Source organism: Lithobates pipiens, unplaced genomic scaffold, assembly GCF_037356315.1.
Source record: "Lithobates pipiens isolate NorthernLeopardFrog02 unplaced genomic scaffold, aLitPip1_a1.2 Scaffold_3, whole genome shotgun sequence".
NCBI classification, from domain to species: Eukaryota; Metazoa; Chordata; class Amphibia; order Anura; family Ranidae; genus Lithobates; species Lithobates pipiens.
In genome coordinates, this window is record NW_027507790.1 from 114,754,139 (window position 1) to 114,773,954 (window position 19,816).

The 19,816-nt window shown below is 44.4% G+C and overlaps 1 long non-coding RNA gene across 1 annotated transcript in view; it reads left to right on the forward strand.

The window, feature by feature from the left end:
* The first annotated feature begins 589 nt into the window (after positions 1-589).
* The window catches only part of LOC143940631 (uncharacterized), a 60,923-nt gene continuing 41,696 nt past the window's right edge, over positions 590-19,816 (forward strand). The window contains exon 1 of the long non-coding RNA XR_013263900.1: positions 590-821. This is a non-coding gene — a long non-coding RNA (uncharacterized LOC143940631). The remainder of the gene's footprint in view (positions 822-19,816) is intronic.

Here is a 19,816-nt window from a genome sequence, read left to right on the forward strand (position 1 = left end):
GACGTGACAAGAAACAGGCATCCGCTGACAAGTGACGTGGCAAGTGACATGCTGCATCAGCTGACAAGTGACGTGTCAAGTGGTACGCATCCGCTGATAAGTGACGTGTCAAGTGACATGCATCCAGTGACAAGTGACGTGGCAAGTGACATGCATCTGCTGACAAGTGACGTGGTAAGTGACATGATGCATCAGCGGACAAGTGACATGGCAAGTAACATGCATCCGCTGAGAAGTGATGTGGCAAGTGACATGCATTCGCCGATAAGTGACGTGGCAAGTGAAACGCATTCGGTGACAAGTGACGTGGCAAGTGACAAGCTGCATCTGGTGGCAATTGATGTGGCAAGTGTCAAGCTGCATCTGCTGACAAGTGACGTGGCAAGTGACAAGCTGCATCTGTTGACAAGTGATGTGGCAAGTGGCAGGCATCTGCTGACAATTGATGTATCAAGTGATATGCATCCGCTGACAAGTGACATGGCAAGTGACATGCTGCATCAGCTGACAAGTGACGTGGCAAGTAACATGCATCTGCTGATAAGTGACGTGGCAAGTGACAAGCATCCAATGATAAGTGACGTGGCACACATCCACTGATAAGTGACGTGGCAAGTGACATGCATCCGCTGACAAGTGATGTGGCAAGTGACATGCATCCGCTGACAAGTGATTTGGCAAGTGACAACCTGCATCTAGCGGCAAGTGATGTGGCAAGTGACAAGCTGCATCTGCTGACAAGTGAGGTGACAAGTGACAAGCAGCATCTGGTGGCAAGTGACATGGCAAGTGCCAAGCTGCATCTGGTGGCAAGTGACGTGGTAAGTAACACACATCTGCTGGCAAGTGATGTAGCAAGTGACATGCATCTGATGACAAATGATGTGGCAAGTGATATGTTGCATCAGCTGACAAGTGACATGGCAAGTGACACGCATCCGCTGACAAGTTACGTGGCAAGTGACATGCATCTACTGACAAGTGACGTGGCAAGTGACATGCTGCATCAGCTGACAACTGACGTGGCAAGTGACACGCATCCACTGAAAAGTCACGTGGCAAGTGACAAGCATCCGCTGGCAAGTGATGTGGCAAGTGACGTGCATCTGCTGACAAGTGACGTGACAAGCTACATTCTGTATCTGCCAACAAGTGACGTGGCAAGTGACACGCTCAGGCTCTCACTGATTCCGTATTATGGTGAGTTGAACTATTTAATTAATATATTACAATGTAATAATAGAAATAGAGTGCTTCAATAATTCTGACAACCATGGTGTCCCGGGATGATTGAAGCACCAACACCAGATGTTTGGAATAAAGTGGGCCGGTCTGGACGAAGTCCAGGTCCAAATTTTTGTCCCCGTCCAGCCTAGAGAACTCACTTTCCCTACCCACACAGCGGACTGCCCGTCCATCCTCTCCACGGATCCCACCATTGCTGCAGACAAATGCCAAGTCGGCACAAGAGGCAGGAATTGTAGGAGAAAGCCAGCTGACGGCCAACAGCATGAAGGGGGAGGAGCTTTCTGCTGTCAGCAGAGACCCCAGGTTGGAAAGGGCATAGCTGGAGGCAAAACTGATTCTGTAAGCAAGCAAGTGCTAGCACCATTGATCCCATCTCCACCACAGCTGCCTCTGACTGAACCCCCCTCCCCATCATGGGCCAGTCCTGTATACAGGTCAGTGTTATAAGAGAAGCGGGGGTAGGGGCAGCTCAAACAGAGAGGGGAGGGGGAGGAGGACACAGGAGCAGGGAGGAGAGCAGATAACAGGCTGCTGATGACAGAGGCATGTAAACTGACCACGGTGTCAGGGCTCAGCAGCCATGATACACTGTGTTCAGTTAAAAAAGGGGTGGGGAGAAACTGGCCAAATGACACAGGACAAGCCCTGTGTCATATAACATGCTTTAAAGGAGCAGGATACATTTTTTTTTTGGGTTAACAAATGCTTTAAAACATTTTTCCTTGTTTAGCATGCATATAGAAATCTAAAAGGTTTCTCTTGTTCAGCCCTCATTCGAATGAGACAAATCTATGCATATATGGCTAGCATTACGTACCATGCTTCACAGAGTGGTTTCCACTTGTATTTGCAAATGTATGCAATTCAAGCAGTATTAAACCCAAAAGCAAACATTTAATATATTGCAGCTTACCAATTCTTAGATGTGATGGCTGTATTAGATTTATTTTTTTGGGGCTTTCTTTCTTCTATTTTCAACTAGTGATCTAGTCAGTAAGTCTGTTGTTTTTCAACAGAACAAGCTCTCCAGCAGAATGACAATGCTGCTGTCCAAACATGCCCCTTGTGCTCCATTATCCATTACTTGTGTAGGCAGTCTAATACAGGCCACATCACCAGGTGGAAACAGAGAGAAAAAAGCCTAAACCCTAACAACCTCCAGGTTGATAGTGCTGCTGTCCAAATGTGTCTGCTTTACTACTTCATCCAGAATGCAGACGTCCTAAGACAGGAAACATGCTGCTTACAGGCTCACCAGGTGAAATAAAGGAAAAAAAGCCCCAAAAAAACTGATGCAGCCACTAGATCTAATGATTAGTAAGCTGAAATATATTACATTTTGGGTTTAATACCACTTTTTTTATCATAAATTGTCCATCTAGTTCAAAAAATTATACAATTCCATATACACAATCCTATACCCACAGTTGATCCAGAGAAAGGCGAAAAAACCCCAGCAACACATGATCCAATTTGATCCAGCAGGGGGGAACAATTCCTTCCTGATACTTGAGAGGCAATCGGATATTCTCTGGATCAATTTGACTTTAGTATCCAGTTATATTATGTTAATTTAGGAAAGATTCCAGGATTTTTTGTTTTGTTTTTCAGTAATATTTATTGGTTTATCAAAAGTTGCATGAAAGAACAAATATTTGATGCAAGATACGAAATACAAAATACAAAGTACAAAAATTCCAGTACAGCATAGAAACAGAAGAGATCATTATGTTCAAAGTTAAACAACTACATTACATAACCGAGTGGTAAAAGCTTCATGTTATTCCTTTTCCATATACTCCATCACTTGGCGAAGGTGGCGTATTGCAAGGCATTGATTGCCAGGAGGCGTTCAAAGGTATAGTTTTGGTCCACCATCTTTACCATGTGAGGAAGGTTGGGGTTAGATTTGATTTCCAATTATGTACCACTAAGAGACAGGCTGCGAGCAAATATGGGTAACCACAGATTGGCTTGGTATCGGTCTATTCCAATGTTGAGTATGGCTAAGGCAGGGTCTGCTTTTCATTCCAGGCCTTTTTTAAAGCAATCTACTGAGCTGGCCAGAACCAGCTCTTGAGGGAGTATATTCCACATTTTCACAGCTCTTACTGTGAAGAAACCTTTCTGTATTTGGAGATTAAATCTCCTTTTCTCCAGACGTAGAGTGCACCTTTGTCCACTGTGATGACCAAGTTCACTATATGGACCACTTATGTATTTGTAAATGTTGATCATATCCCCTTAATTTGCTCTTCTCAAGAGAGAAATTCAGTTCCTCTAATATTCCCTCATAGCTGAGCTCCTCCATGCCTCTTATTAGTTTGGTTGCCCTTCTCTGCACTTTCACCAGTTCCCTAATATCCTTTTTGAGAACTGATGCCCAAAATGGAACTTCAAATTCCAGATGAGGTCTTACTAGTGATTGGTACAGAGGCAAAATGATATCTCTCTTTCTCTGGAGTCCATACCTCTCTTAATACAAGGAAGGACTTTGCTCACTTTGGAAACCACAGCTTGGCATTGCATGCTATTATTAAGCTTATGGTCTACCAAAACCCCCAGATTCTTCTCCGCCATTGATTCCCCCAGTTGTACTCCCACAAACCAGTGTAGATTTATTTATTTTTTGGCTGACTGTACAATTCTGTCCATTCATAGCCTATCTATGTGCATCTTACGTTTAAAAGTTAGTAATGAATTATAAGTGGTTGCCATTTTTGTTTTACTCACAGACCTGCAAACAGATCAGCAGGTGCAGTAGGGTGTAAAACCATGTTTCTTATACAATAGCCTTGGGATAGGTTCTAAGGTGGTGCTGTTTTGAAAAGGCACTTTGGACTCAAGTTTTTAGGAAATACTACTACTTAGCAGTAAAGTAGTGGTCTGGACTGAATACTTCTGCTGCTTCTGACCTATTGTGGGGTTATTTACAAAAGGCAAATCCACTTTTCACTACAAGTGCACTAAAAGTGCACTTGGAAGTTCAGTTGCTGTAGATCTAAGGGGGACATGCAAGGAAAATAAAAAACAGCATTTTAGCTTGCACATGATTGGATGATAAAACCAGCAGAGCTTCCCCTCATTTCAGATCTTCCCCTCAGATCTACAGTGACTGCACTTCCAAGTGCACTTGCAGTGCACTTGTAGTGCAAAGTGGATTTGCCTTTCATAAAAAAAAACATTGTCTTCTGAGTCACTATTGTAGAGATCTGCTGCCCTCTACTGTCTGAATTATTTAATTCTTGTAAATATTTTGGGTATGCACAACCTGCCCATGGGTTGTTGGCTTTGAAAACCCCACAAAAAGGAAATGGAGAGAAAAAGAAAGTCCCAGCCACACTCATGCTGCTAAACCCCAAGCCAGAAGTGACTATTATGCATGTATTCCTATGCACTCTGCAGTGTAGTTGAGCATCATGGGAAATGTAGTTACCAAACATCTGGGGCCCCAAGGTTCGCTATCACTGATCTAATAGTTTAACTGAACTTTCTGAGTGTACAGCATATCTAAATCCTTGTGACAGAATCTCTCTGCCCTGTCCTTGTTATTATTTTACATGCACAGTGCCAGGTTGTTAGGTAGCTAGGTCTGTGCCACTGCATATGTAGTGGCCACATTGCGGTATATTAGTAGGTGAACCAGTTTATTGCAATAGAGTTCATATACTGCTCTTGTTCTTAGGTAATCCTGTCCCTTCTGGTCTAGGATTCTGTAGCTACAACATGTCCTTTAAGCTCAGGGTTTGATAACCAGCATAGGTTAGAGCCCATTTAGACTTCCAGTGACCACATCATGATGTCCATGTATGTTAGATTAGACTCTATTAGGGAGGGACTAAGGTGCAGAGCAGATAGACTGACTCTGAGTTCCAGTTCTGCAGTCCCAATCCACAACATAGTTCCTGCCATTGAGAAGCTCCATTACAGGTTGGTTGGTCTTTTTTTCATTTATATAATAAATAAAAAAATCCAGTGGTGATTCAATACCATAAAAAAAGCTTTGTTTGTGTGTAAGTAATTATTGAAATTTCATTTACATACAGTCACATAACCGCACAACTGCCAGTTAAAATAGTGCAGTGCTGAATAGCACAAAATTCTCTGGTCATGAAGGGGGTTAAAGAGAAGAGGGACTTCACTGTAGCCCACCCTCCATTTAACTCTCACTTACCTGACGCTGGGTTGTCCTTAATTCAGATACTTATCCACCCAGTGGATCCAACATTCCACCCAGTGGATCCTGCTGTGATCTGCTTCCTCCACTCAGGTCCTGCTCTGCCATCTTTCTCCATGACATCATCAGGAGGAGGCTGTCATTTCATTATTGGGAGCTGATGGATTTGGGGATATCTGATATGCACATCCCACGATGCTTCAGGATTGCAGAATGCCATTCTGGCCTAGGCAGAAAAATAGGGTGTTTTTGTGTAGTGGAGAAGGACAGGTTTGGAGGGAAGGAAAGGTTAATTTTTAGGTTATGTTCTACTTTAAGCAGAATAGAAAGAGTGTACACAGGAGGTTGAAGGCCATGATGGGGAACCCAATAATCTTGTGTCCTATTTCAATTTTAATGCAGCTTACAGAGTCAATGACAGCTAAAGCATCTGAACAGAAAGTATGGTTATGTCAGAAGCCATGAATCAGATCGAGACAGAAGCACAGTTAAATCACACTTGTTTAATAATAAATGTAAATAGAACAAATTTAGTCAAAACATAGCCAAAGTTCGGTAACTGGAACGGATAGTCAGACAAGCCAGAAAGTCAGGAAGCCAGGAATCAGTACAGTGGAACAGCAAGCAGGATCTGGAGCCAGAAGGAATGTCAGCCAAGCAAGTTTTTAACAGGAGCGCAGGAGAAAGTCCCTGTGATGTTGACCAAGAAGAAGGCAGAGATCATCTTGGCTGGATGGCTTAAATAAGCAGGACTGATGAGCAGGATATCAACAGGTGAGCCACTGTGGAGAGATAGGAGCTGGCAAATAGCCTACAGCTGAGCAGCCAGCTCAGAAAAGGAAGGGCTGAGCCCAGCCTTGACAGTACCCTCCTCAGTGACCCCTCCCCCTCGAAGGCCCACCAGGCTTGAGGGGGAAACGTCTATGGAAATCATGGAGGAGGACAGGGTTATGTACGTCCGAGAATGAGACCCAAGAGCGTTCCTCCGGGCTGTACACTTTCCAATGCACAAGGTACTGTATGCGCCCAGGGAACCTACGGGAGTCAACAATGGACTGTACTTCATACTCCTCATGGTTCTCTTTCTCTTTCTGGTCATATCAGTCAGGGGCTTGACCAGAGACGATAAGTTATGAATAAACTTCCGATAATAGTTGGCAAAGCCAAGAAAATGCTGCAGAGGACTTAAACCCATGGGTCAGGGCCACTATAGGACTTCTGATAGTTTCTCTGGGTCCATCGAAAAACCAGCAGTGGAAATGACATAACCCAGGAATTGAACCTGTTCACAATGGAATTTGCACTTCTCCAATTTACAATAGAGATTGTTCTCTCTTAGTTTCTGAAGCACACGACAGACATGTGTGTGGTGGATCTCCAGGGACTTGGAAAATATGAGGATATTGTTGAGATAAACCATCACACATAACTGCAACAAATCTCAGAGGACATCGTTAATAAATACCTGGAAAACTGCCAGAGTGTTACAAAGGCCAAATGCCAAATAGCATTACGAGGTACTCATAATGGTCTGTTCTGGTATTAAATGCAATTTTCCACCGGTTGCCCTCCTTAATCCTCACAAGATTGGATGCCCCTCTCAAATCAAGCTTTGTGAAAACCATTGCTCCCTTGAGGCAGTCAAATAACTCCATAATCCACAGAATAGGATAAGCATTCTTAATCGTGAAAGAACTGAGACCCCTATGATCAATACAAGGTCTCAGGTCACCACTCTTCTTCTTCACAAAGAAGAAACCAGCACCAGCAGGAGATGAGGATTTGCGGATGAAACCTTGAGAAAGTGTGTCTGCAACATACTCCTCCATGGCCCTATCCTCCAGTACCGACAAAGGGTAAACCCGGCCACAAGGGAGTATGGTACATGGTTGAAGGACAATCATATGGCCAGTGTGGAGGCCAACTATCAGCTTGACCTTTGTCAAAGACATCGCTAAAATCGCAATACTCCTGTGGCACGGAGGAGAGTAAAGAGGTGCACATGACCTTGGCTACCTTCTGGAAACATGCCTTAATGCATTGTGGCAACCAGGAGAGAACCTCAGCATGGAGCCAATCAAAAGAGGGGTTGTGCCTCTGTAACCAAAGATAACTAATAACCAACGGAAACCTAGGTGAGGAAATTACTAGGAATTGGATTATGCAAGCTACAGAGTCCATTAGAGCCTGTATCTTGATGGACAACTCATCCCAAGAAAGGGTAACCGAACCAGGGACTTATTCTTCTGAATAACTGGGGACAAAACAAAGACACCTAAGATTTGTCTGTGACAGGACCTCAAAGTTTGGGCATTCCCTGGCCAGGTAGGACAAGACTTCAAAAAGTGACCTGCCTGGCCACAATAAAGGCACAATCTCTCCCTCCTCCTAAGGGCTCTCTCATCTGCAGAGAGGCGTGTGAAGCCCAAATGCATGGGTTCACCTTCACTGACAGATTCAGTACCAGAAGGCATGGGAGGTGAGGAAGGCAGGGGTGGGACTGCAAAGCTCAGCTCCAAAGGCACAGGAGGCTTCGGCAAGCACTCCTTAAAGGAGGGTCTCTCAATAAGCATAGCAAACTAGAACCTCTCCAGCTCAGTGGGTATGTCTCGGGCTGCTATCTAATTTTGATGTTATCCGAGAGACCGTGATAAAAAGTGGCCTCATTGTTCCACGCAACCTCTGCTGTCAGGGTACGGAAGTCATTGCACAATAGGCATTGGTTCTCGTACCTTGTTTGATGAACATGGGGCTTTTGGCAGCAGAAATGGAGTGTGCGGGAATGTCAAATACCCTTTTAAAGGAAGCCACAAAGTCTGGGTAACTCAAGACAATGGGTTTTTGCATTTCCCATAGAGGGTTTTCCCAGGGCAAGGCTTTCTCAGAAAGCAAAGATATTATGAAACTTACTTTGCTTCTGTCCATGGGAAACACCTGGGGCAGCATCTCAAAGTATATTTCAACCTGGTTGAAAAACGCTCTGCATTGAACTGGATTGCCCCCAAAACGCTGGGGAAGCAGAGCAAAACCAGACATACCTCTTATAGAGGTGATACTTGACGTAGGCGCATGCACAGAGACTGGGGCAACAGCAGGGTCGACCTGCAACACAGGTTCTACCGGAGCGGCCACAGTGGGAGATTCCAGGTGAGCCGTGTGACTCAGAAGTGTCTGTAACGCCATGGCAAACCGATCCATGCGGTGATCCTGGTCATCCAATCTGGAAAAAATATTACTAACAAGTGGATTAAATGCATCTTCTGAATTCATAGCCTTCGCCTACCGTCAGAAACCATGAATCAGACCAATTAGACAGAAGTATAGTTAAATCACACTTGTTTAATAATAAAAGTAAATAGAAACAAACGTAGTCAAACATAGCCAAAGTTTGACAAGCCAGAAAGCCAGGAAGCCAGGAATCAGTGCAGTGGAACAGCAGGCTAGATCTATAGCCAGAAGGAATGTCAGCCAAGCAAGTCTTTAAATGGAGCACAGGAGAAAGTCTCTGTGATGTTGACCAAGGCGAAGGCATCTGGTCTGGACAGCTTAAGTAAGCAGGACTGACAAGCAGGATATCATCAACAAGTGAGTCACTGTGGAGAGATAGGAGCTGGCAATTTGCCGACAGCTGAGCGGCCAGTTTAGAGAAGGAAGGGCTGAGCCCAGCCCTGACAGGTTATCCTTTAACCACTTCCCACCCAGCCTATAGCAAAATTACGGCCGGGCGGTGGTTCAGTTATCCTGACTGGGCGTCGTATGAGGTCCTTTAGGATAACAGCCACCGCGCACCCATGAGGGTGCGCATCTTGGCGATCAGTGTGAGTCTGACACACCGCTATACTGATCTTGTTAAAAAGCCTTCGACAGAGTCTCTTTATCATGTGATCAGCCTTGTCCAATCATGGCTGATCACGATGTCAACAGGAAAAGCCATTAGGCTGTTCCTCACTCGTGTCTGACAGATCGGCAGCTCTACTGACAGGGGAGGTCTGCGCTGATTATTTATCAGCTCAGCCCCCCCTTGGATGCCCACACTAGACCAGCAGGAGAGCTGCCAGGGCCACAAGGGAAGGGGGTAACATGTGGATGGCCAGGTATGTACCCCATGGCCATCCACATGTGCAAATGATGCCCGATCTGTGCCAATCAGTGCCCACAAATGGGCATTGACTGGCCCCATTATATAACATGATGCACAGCAATGCCACCCATCATCAGTGCCACCAGTCAGTGTCATCAGTGCCCCCCATCAGTGTCCATCAGTGACACCTATCAGTGCTCATTCGTGCCCATCAGTGCCCACCTATCAGTGCGACCCATAAGTACCCATCAGTGCGACCCATAAGTACCCATCAGTGCCGCCTATGAGGGCCTATCAATGCCACCTATGAGTACCCATCAGTGCCACTTACCAGTGCCACCTATCAATGCCCATCAGTTCCACCTATCAGTGCCCATCAGTGCTGCCTATCAGTGCCCTTCAGTGCCACCTCATCAGTGCCACCTCATTTGTGCCACCTCATCTGTGCCCATCAGTGCAGCCATATCAGTGCCTGTCATTGAAGAAGAAAATTTACTTATTTACAAAAAATTTTTGGTCTTTTTTTATTTGTTGCGCAAAAATAAAAACTGCAGAGGTGATCAAATACCACCAAACGAAATCTATTTGTGGGAACAAAATTATAAAAAATTTGTTTGGGTACAGTGTTGTATGACTGCGCAATTGTCATTCAAATTGTGACAGCACTGAAAACTGAAAATTGGCTTGGGCAGGAAGGTGTCTAAGTGGCTGGTATTAAAGTGATTAAATAATCATACTTCAGTATTACATAGAGTTCTACAATTTGCAGTTCTAATTTATTTTCCATATCAGTTTATATTTTAAAAAGGTTGTAACCTCCGGCCGCTCTCCTGCCCTGATCTAAGCGCTACAGCTGGATGGGCTGAAACCCCCCCCCCCCCTGACGTCAGCTGGGAGGTCACGTGACCACTGTGCTGTCCGCTCAGGCTGTCGCCATTAGATCAGGGGAGGAGAGCGGCCAGAGGTCATGTGGTTGCAGAGTAACAATCTAAAATAAGGTATTTAGCGGCATAATTTTATACAAACATTTACACAGTGTAGTATAGCTTGGTAGAGCAGAGGGGCTTGTAGTAATCCTTCTTTGCTTTTACAACCACTTTAAGTTCTTGGAGATTAAAAGCAGTTATTGTGTGACTCACAAAGTCATCTGTATCTCAATCAAAGTTAATCAATTTATCCTCAAAATATCTTGTATCCAATGTGAGAGAAGAACAAACGCATTTCTTCATGTTGCTGAAATATAAATCTGGAGAATACAGGAATATGTAAACATTAATGTTAGTGGTTATGAGAACCATATTGTTCTACAATTTGTTTGTTGCAAGGAAAATGAAAGATGTGAAAGGAGTTGGGCTTGTATCATGTTTTTTTGGTATAACATAAAACACAAATTGCTGCCTAATCCTCAGCCTTTAAAGTTCATGTAAACCCAAACAATGAATTTCTCGTATTTTCTCTATCATTAATTATTAAATATATCACTGAAAGTGTTTTAATAAGTGTTAAAAAAATCTGATCCTGCCAGAAATTCAGTGAGCATTTAACTTCCTGTGCTTTCTGCTTCTGTTGCAGTGAAAACCACCAGTACAATAACCACTCCGCCACAATAAGAGAAAGCATGAAGAGAGAGCGCGTAACGGAGATGGAAAGGAACAGGAAGGTGGGGGGGGGGGAGAAGGGGGGGTGGAAAAAGCAGAGGAGAAGAGAGAGACAGAGGGCAGGGGGAAGATAGAGAGCAAAAGAGGAAAGAGAGAGTGGAGACAGAGAAAGCAGAGAGGAAAGGGGGTGGGTAATAGAGCAGAGAAAGGAGAGAGATCAGGGGGAGAACAGGAGTGGGAAGGAGAAAAGTAATAGAGAGCAAAGAAGGAGAGAGAGAGAGAGAGAGAGAGAGAGAGAGGATGAAGAGAGAGCAAAGAGGAGAGTGGGGGGTAGAGAACAGGAAGGGGTGTATAGCAGAGGGGGCAGAGTGAGAACAGAGGAGAAAAGAGGATGGGGGAGAGAGCAGAAGAGAGGGGAGAGTGGGAGAGAGAGGAGAGAGAGCAAAATGAGAAGAGGGAGCAGGGGGGAGCAGGGGAGAAGGGAGAGTGGGAGAGAGAGGAGATTGAGCAAAGTGAGGAGAGGGAGCAGACGGGGGAGAGGAAGCTGAGTGGGATGGAGAGTGGGGAACAGAGGAGAGAGAGCAGAGTGAGGAGAGAGAGCAGAGGAGAAGGGAGAGTGGGAGAGAGGAGAGAGGGAGCAGAGTGAGGAGAGGGAGCAGAGGAGAAGGGAGAGTGCGAGAGAGGAGAGAGGAAACAGAGTGAGGAGAGGAAGCAGAGGAGAAGGGAGAGTGTGAGAGAGGAGAGAGGGAGCAGAGTGAGGAGAGGAAGCAGAGGAGAATGGAGATTGCGAGAGAGGAGAGAGGGAGCAGAGTGAGGAGAGGGAGCAGAGGAGAAGGGAGAGTGGGAGAGAGGAGAGAGGAGAGAGGAGAGAGGGAGCAGAATGAGGAGAGGGAGCAGAGGAGAAGGGAGAGTGGGAGAGAGGAGAGAGGGAGCAGAATGAGGAGAGGGAGCAGAGGAGAAGGGAGAGAGAACAGAGGGGGAAGCAGAGGAGAAGAGAGAGAGAAGAGAGAGAGAGGAGAGAGAGAGAGGAGTGATGAGAGGGGGCAGAGGAGGGAGAGGAAGCAGAGAAGGGAGAGTGGGAGGGAAAGAGGGAGAGAGTTAGAGAGAGATAGAGAGAGGAGAGAGCAGAGTGAGAAGATGGACTATAGGGGGAGAGAGGGAGAAGATAAGGGAGAGTAGGAGAGGGAGGAGAGGGATCAGAAAGGGAAGAGGAATCAGAGGAGAGGGGAGGGTGGGGAAGAGAGGAGGAGAGAGAACAAATGGGGAGAGTAAGCAGAGGAGAAGGGAGAGTGGGAGAGAGAAGAGATAGGGAGCAGAGTGAGGAGATAGAGCAGAGGAGAAGGGAGAGTGAGAGGAGCGAGATAGAGAGCAGAGTGAGCAGAGGGAGCAGATGGGGGAGAGGAAGCAGAGGAGAAGGGAGAGTGAGGAGAGGGGGCAGAGGGGGGAGAGGAAGCAGAGGAGAAGGGAGAGTGAGGAGAGGGGGCAGAGGGGGGAGAGGAAGCAGGTGAGAAGTTAGAGTAGGAGAGAGAGAGAGGGGAGAGAGTGCAGAGTAGGAAGAGGGAGTAGAGGGGGAGAGGGAGCAGAGGAGAAGGGAGAGTAGGAGGGAGAGGGAGCAGAGTGAGGAGAGGAGGCAGAGGAGGGAGAGGAAGTAGAGGAGAAGGGAGAGTGGGAAAGAGAGGAGAGAGAGCAGACTGAGGAGAAGGAGCAGAGGAGAAGGGAGAGGAAGCAGAGGACAAGGAAGAGTGGGAGAGAGAGGGGAGGGAGCAAAGGGGGGAGACAGAGTAGAGGGGGAGAGGAAACAGAGGAGAAGGAAGAGTGGGAGAGAGAGAGGAGATAGACCAGAGTGAGGGGAGGGAACAGAGGAAAAGGGAGAGTGGGAGAGAGAGAGAGCAGAGGGGGGAGAGGGAGCAGAGGAGAAGGGGAGGCAGAGAGCAAAGTGGGAAACAGCAGAGCAGGTAGGAAAAACAGTGGAGAATAAAGAACGAGGAGAAAAGAACAGAGGGGATCAGAGAGAGGAAAAAGAGCAGGGGAGGGAGAGAAAGTGGAGAGAGAGTGAGGGGGGAGAGGAGGAAGGAGGGTGGAGAGACAGCAGTATCACAAGCAGCTCTTTTTCAAACAGCTATGAGTGTAGCTACAAAAACTCTCAGCAATGCCACACACCCTTCTATCCTATTCTCACTGAGTGGATGCCATAAAGGTAAAGTTAGTATGCCCATATAGAGTTGTCCATCATCTGAAAAGTATGGCACATCTGTCATCTTCACGCCCCTGATAAATCAGCAATTCATATTCATGGCAGTGAAGGAAATCACCAGTTAGGAAAGTCACCAATCAGAAAAAAAAACAAATAGGCTTTTCATACAGTATATTTTTAAATACACATTAAAAGTAAGCACACCAAACACCATACTTCATATGCTTACCTGCCCAAAAGATTTGTATTTTATGTATGCTTTGTATGTTGTGTGTATTGATAGGTGAATTTCATTGGATTCAATTCATGAACCTGTCCAACAAACTGAAATTGTGAACTTTATTAAAAATCCCGTTGAAGTAAGTGGCTGAAATTTCATTAGAGGTCCTGCCATATTTTAGCCATGTTATAATAAAATATTGATGAAAGATCAGTTACCAAATGCTAACATTTTTTTCCATTGTCTAAGCTGTGGAATGGCCTACAGGAGTCAAAGTGAGAACCAGTGTCCTCTTGTAATTGGATTGCATGCAGGAGGCCTACACATTATTATGCTTTGTGTTGTTTGAAAATCAATTGGCCATATTTGATCAATGATGTTAGCCAGCATTCCTGGGTCCTTTGTTTACATTCAGCTGCCATTTAGAACAATACAACCACTAAATGAATGACTTTCTGAACAACTGAAGATTTGAACAGGTCATTTAGTTTGCTTGCTTGGGGAACACCGAACAGCCAGAATTTGCAGTGCACCGTGTGTGTTCTGTATGTGCTTTAGTGTATGTTCTGTGCTGTATGTGTTGTGCATGTTCTGTGTTGTGTATGTTTTGTATTGTACATACTGTGTACATTGTACATGCTGTGCTTTGTGTGTTCCACTGTAGTTTCATGTGTATTCGCTTACAGTTTATTTGGTATTAGTCCAATATCTGCAATGATATAGCTGCAGCCTCCCTGGCCAAGAAAATTGTGCAGGAATAAAGAAGGGGGTGCAAGCTTTGGTGATTCTGGATTTCTTGTTGTCAGAAAAGCTTGAATCTAGTCATAATAGGAGGGTTTAGGAGTCTGCTGCAGAAATGTCCACTTCTAGGTGACTGTACTTACCTGCAAAAAACAAAACAAAAAAACAAATCATGGTAAAATGTCTCTGCTTCCATATTCCTAAAGTAGGTGAAAAAGTATGAACTTAAATGGGATTATAACTAAACAGTTTAACAGGATCTTTTTGTGTTCCCATATAGAACTTAAAAAAAGGAGGTAATACCTTTTATTTCTTATTTATTTACACAGTGACAACATTTATACAGTGACAACACAATTTTTCCAAAATTTTTACAGAAATTGGATGCTACCATAATACCGTTAGCACATTTAATATGCTATATTTGGATCTATAAAATAAATATCATGACTAACAAAAAGTTTCCGAGGGCTTTTAAAATTGCCTACTAACAGTAGACATAATAACTTAATTAACATTGGATTCCTTAATGATTAGCGAGTCACCACTGAATACTGAGTTTGAGAATAATGGCAGAATCATGAATAGGATATTTGTTTACTACAAAAAAAGCGAATTGTTTCACATTATATATTTTTATAGCATTCCTAACTATTCATCCCATCATGCTGTTGGTTTGAGAGCCATATGTTGAAATTTCTCAATTACGTCTAAGGACTGACAGTCTGGTTAGAATGTAGAACAATGCGTTTCTACTGCCCTCTACTGGACATATTTTAGTAATGCAATTTTATACTTAAAGTATAATAGTCATAGCTTGGTTCTGTAAGCCTTAACAACTTTCAGCCCACTTGCAGTGCAAAGTGGATTTACTTTTAGTAAATAACCCCCATTGTGTTAATTTTGAATGGCAGCTCAATATACTATTACTGTGATAAATAAATCAATAGCACTGCAGTGCACCACAAAGCATATGCATGAGACTGAAGTTGATTTACTAAAACCGGAGAGGGCAAATGTGGTGCAGCTCTGCATAGAAACCAATCAGCTTCCAGGTTTTAGGCTGGGTTCACACTGAAGCGATGCGGGAACGCTGCGAATCCGCAGCGTTTTCCCGCATCGCATGCCTCCCGCCGGCAGTTCACACTGCCCTATGCGGACTGCTGGGAGTGTCAGTGAAATGTTAATGACACCCCAGATCAGTTCGCATATCGCAGTGCGATCTGCAAACTCGGACAGGAATCGGATCGCATGGTGTGAACACCCATGCGATCCGATTCTGCTGCGGACCAAAAAAAGGGTCCCGTGCGAGTTTGCGGCGGGTGCGATGCGAATTCAGCCATACTATCTGTATTGCTGAACTCGCATCGCACAGAGATCGGATGTGATTTGCACTGCAGTGCGGTGCGAATCACATCCGGTTCTCGCTGCCGCAGCGGTGTGAACCCAGCCTTATTGTCAAAGTTTGAACAAGCTGAAGTTAGAAGCTGATTGGCTACCATGCACAGCTGCACCAGGTTTTGCACTCTCCAATTTTAGTAGATCAACCCCACTGTGTGTTGTGGTGTATTATGTTAATAACATGTGCATTAAGGTGCACTGTTAGCATTCACATTGAATAGGCACCTTAGCATAGCTAAACATATGGCACGGTATGGTATGGTTCATTGCATTAAATACTTCATTTTTTAATGACCCTATATCAAATTATTAAATCATTTTATGAAGAAAAAAATATTTATACTATACAGTATACCGTATGTGGAAGGGGTTCCTCGATTGTAATACAATTACCGTAGGAGGCACTGGAACATGCTAAACTATCAGTTTTTCTGCTGAGTTTTTCCTTCAGATTTACCAAAAATATATAATATGAGGTCAAACCTTAGGAGTTTCAGTTTATATGCAATCAGGCAGGCCCTTGCACTACATGGTTTTGGTAAACCTGCAGGAAAAAATCTGCAGAAAATCTGATAGTGTGCATGGGGCATAAGGTGGGCAGGAACACATAAAGCTGGAAATTAGGATAAGATCTTGGCCTTGGCATGTCAAAGACATATTAGAAGTCAGAGGCTGACTCAGATTGTGCAGCTCCACCTTTAAATAAAATAACACTTTTAATCAGACTGGCCCTTTAATAACCTTTTCCTATACAAAATCATTTAAAAAAAAAAAATCAGAATTTTCTCCTAAAATAATTTGTGATTTATTGGCTTAGTCTAATAACATATAAAATATATATTTTTTGGGACACATGCAGCTTTTACTGTAGATGATTATTGATTTGATATTTTTCCATATTTTAAAATGAAAAATGCATGTTTAAAATGTGGGAAAATGTAACATTATTATGGCTGCTGGACCACTGATGTCAGAGCCAGGATGGTGGCGCTCAGTGACAAAGGGCAAGCTATCTATAAAAGTAAGTTTGTTAACTTAGAGGTAGCAGTAAAAATGAGATTCAGGAGAGAAAGCATGAACACAAGGTCTTTTTAACCACTTCAGGACCGCCGTATTGCCAATGTACGTCAGCACAATGGCACAGGCAGGCAGAATCACGTACATCTACGTGATTGCCTTCCAGCGGGTGGGGGGTCCCATCGGACCCCCTCCCGCTGGTTACGGCGGTCCGATTCGGTCCAGGAGCGCTCCGTGATGAGGGGATGGTCGTTCGTTTTCGGCCACCCCCTCTGGATCGCTCCTGGCCAATGAGAAGCTTCCTCCCCTGTGTATTGTTTACACAGGAAGGAGGAAGTGATGTCATTCTCCTCGGGGCGGTCTTTTTGACCGGACTACGAGGAGAAGAGTAAAAGTAAGTCTGCACGAACACTACACTGACATGTAGGTACACACAGGCACACAAACCCCCCCCGATCCCCCCCCCGATCGCCCCCCGATCCCCCCCCCGCCCCCCCTCCCCCCCCAGTCACAGTGTCACTGATTGCATTGATCATTTCTTTACTGATCAATGCATTCAGTGTCAGTTGTGACAGTAAAAACTGTCAGGACAGTTAGTGTTAGGTCCAGGGTAGCCCCCTATCACCCCCCAATAAAGATTTAACCCCCTGATTGCCCCTAGAGTTAACCCTTTCACCCCCTTTTGCCAGTGTCACTAAGCGATCATTTTTCTGATCGCTGCATGTGTCGCTAGTGTCGCTAGGTAGCTAGTTATTTTTTTAGGTTCACCGCCAGGTTTTTATATCGCTAGGTACCCCGATATACTACCCAATAATGTTTTTAACCCCCTGATTGCCGCTAGTTAACCCTTTCACCCCCTTTTGCCAGTGTCACTAAGCGATCGTTTTTCTGATCGCTGCATTAGTGTCGCTACAGTCGCTAGGTAGCTAGTTATTTTTTTAGGTTCACCGCCAGGTTTTTATAGCGCTAGGTACCCCGATATACTACCCAATAATGTTTTTAACCCCCTGATTGCCGCTAGTTAACCCTTTCACCCCCTTTTGCCAGTGTCACTAAGCGATCATTTTTCTGATCGCTGCATGTGTCGCTAGGTAGCTAGTTATTTTTTTAGGTTCACCGCCAGGTTTTTATATCGCTAGGTACCCCGATATACTACCCAATAATGTTTTTAACCCCCTGATTGCCGCTAGTTAACCCTTTCACCCCCTTTTGCCAGTGTCACTAAGCGATCGTTTTTCTGATCGCTGCATTAGTGTCGCTACAGTCGCTAGGTAGCTAGTTATTTTTTTAGGTTCACCGCCAGGTTTTTATAGCGCTAGGTACCCCGATATACTACCCAATAATGGTTTTAACCCCCTGATTTCCGCTAGTTAACCCTTTCACCCCCTTTTGCCAGTGTCACTAAGCGATAATTTTTCTGAACGCTGCATCAGTGTCGCTAGGTAGCTAGTTAACTAGGCTCCCAAAAAGTCCCCCACATGTGGTATCCCCGTACTCGGGAGAAGCAGCAGAATTTATTTTGGGGTGTAATTTGACTTCTGCCCATAGCATGTGTGAGCAATATATCATTTAGTGACAACTTTGTGCAAAAAAAAAAAAGTTTGTAATATTCCCGCAACTTTTGGTAAAATATAAAATATTCCATGGACTCAACATGCCTCTCAGTAAATAGCTTGGGGTGTCTACTTTCCAAAATGGGGTCATTTTGGGGGGTTTTGTGCTATTTTGGCTTTTTATGGCCTTCGAAACTGTGATAGGTAGTGAGGGGTGAAATCAAAAATTTGCACCCTTAGATATCCTGAAGGTGGTGATTGGTTTTCGGGATGCCGTGCGCGACTAGACTCCCAAAAAGTCCCACACATGTGGTATCCCCGTACTCGGGAGAAGTAGCGGAATATATTTTGGGGTGCAATTCCACATATAACCATGGCATGTGTGAGCAATATATCATTTAGTGACAACTTTTTGTACATTTTTTTTTTTTTTTTTGTCATTATTCAATCCCTTAGGACAAAAAAAATAAATATTCAATGGGCTCAACATACCCATCAGCAGTTTCCTTGGGGTGTCTACTTTCCAAAATGGGGTCATTTGGGGGGGGTTTGTACTGCCCTGCCATTTTAGCACCTCAAGAAATGAGATAGGCAGTCATAAATTAAAAGCTGTGTAAATTCCAGAAAATGTACTCTAGTTTGTAGACGCTATAACTTTTGCGCAAACCAAAAAATATACGCTTATTGACATTTTTTTTACTAAAGACATGTGGCTGAATAAATTTTGCCCTCAATGTATGACTAAAATTTAGTTTATTCGATTTTTCTTATAACAAAAAGAAGAAAATATCATTTTTTTTCAAAATTTTCGCTCTTTTTCCATTTATATCGCAAAAAAAAAAAATCGCAGAGGCAATCAAATACCATCAAAAGAAAGCTCTATTTGTGGGAAGAAAAGGACGCAAATTTCGTTTGGGTGCAATATTGCATGACCGCGCAATTACCAGTTAAAGCAGCGCAGTGCGAAATTGCAAAAACACCTCTGGTCCTTAAGGTATTTATTGGTCCGAGGCTGAAGTGGTTAATTGTGTGTTAAGTAAAAAAAAAAAAATATATATATATATATATATATATATATATATATATATATACTGTATATATATATATATAAAACAAAATATACCTGCTAGATTGTAAGCTCTAATGAGCAGGGCCCTCTGATTCCTCCTGTATTGAACAGGGGCGGACTGACAACTAATAGGGCCCCCGGGCAATAGAAGCTAATGGGGACCCCTTGGGCACCACACCTGCACAGGGAGACACGGGGGGAGCACACAGGGGGAAACTGGAGGGAGAACGCACACTCGCACACTCACACACACACAGGGGGACACTCACACACACACAGGGAGACACACACACAGGGGGAGACACACACACAGGGGGACACACAGGGGAAGAAACACACACACACAGGGGGACACACACATGGGAACACACACACACACAGGGGGACACACATACACAGGGGGACACACACACACACATACACAGGGGGTGACACACACACACACACACAGACACACACACACAGGGAGCCACACACACACACACACAGGGAGACACACACACACAGGGAGACACAT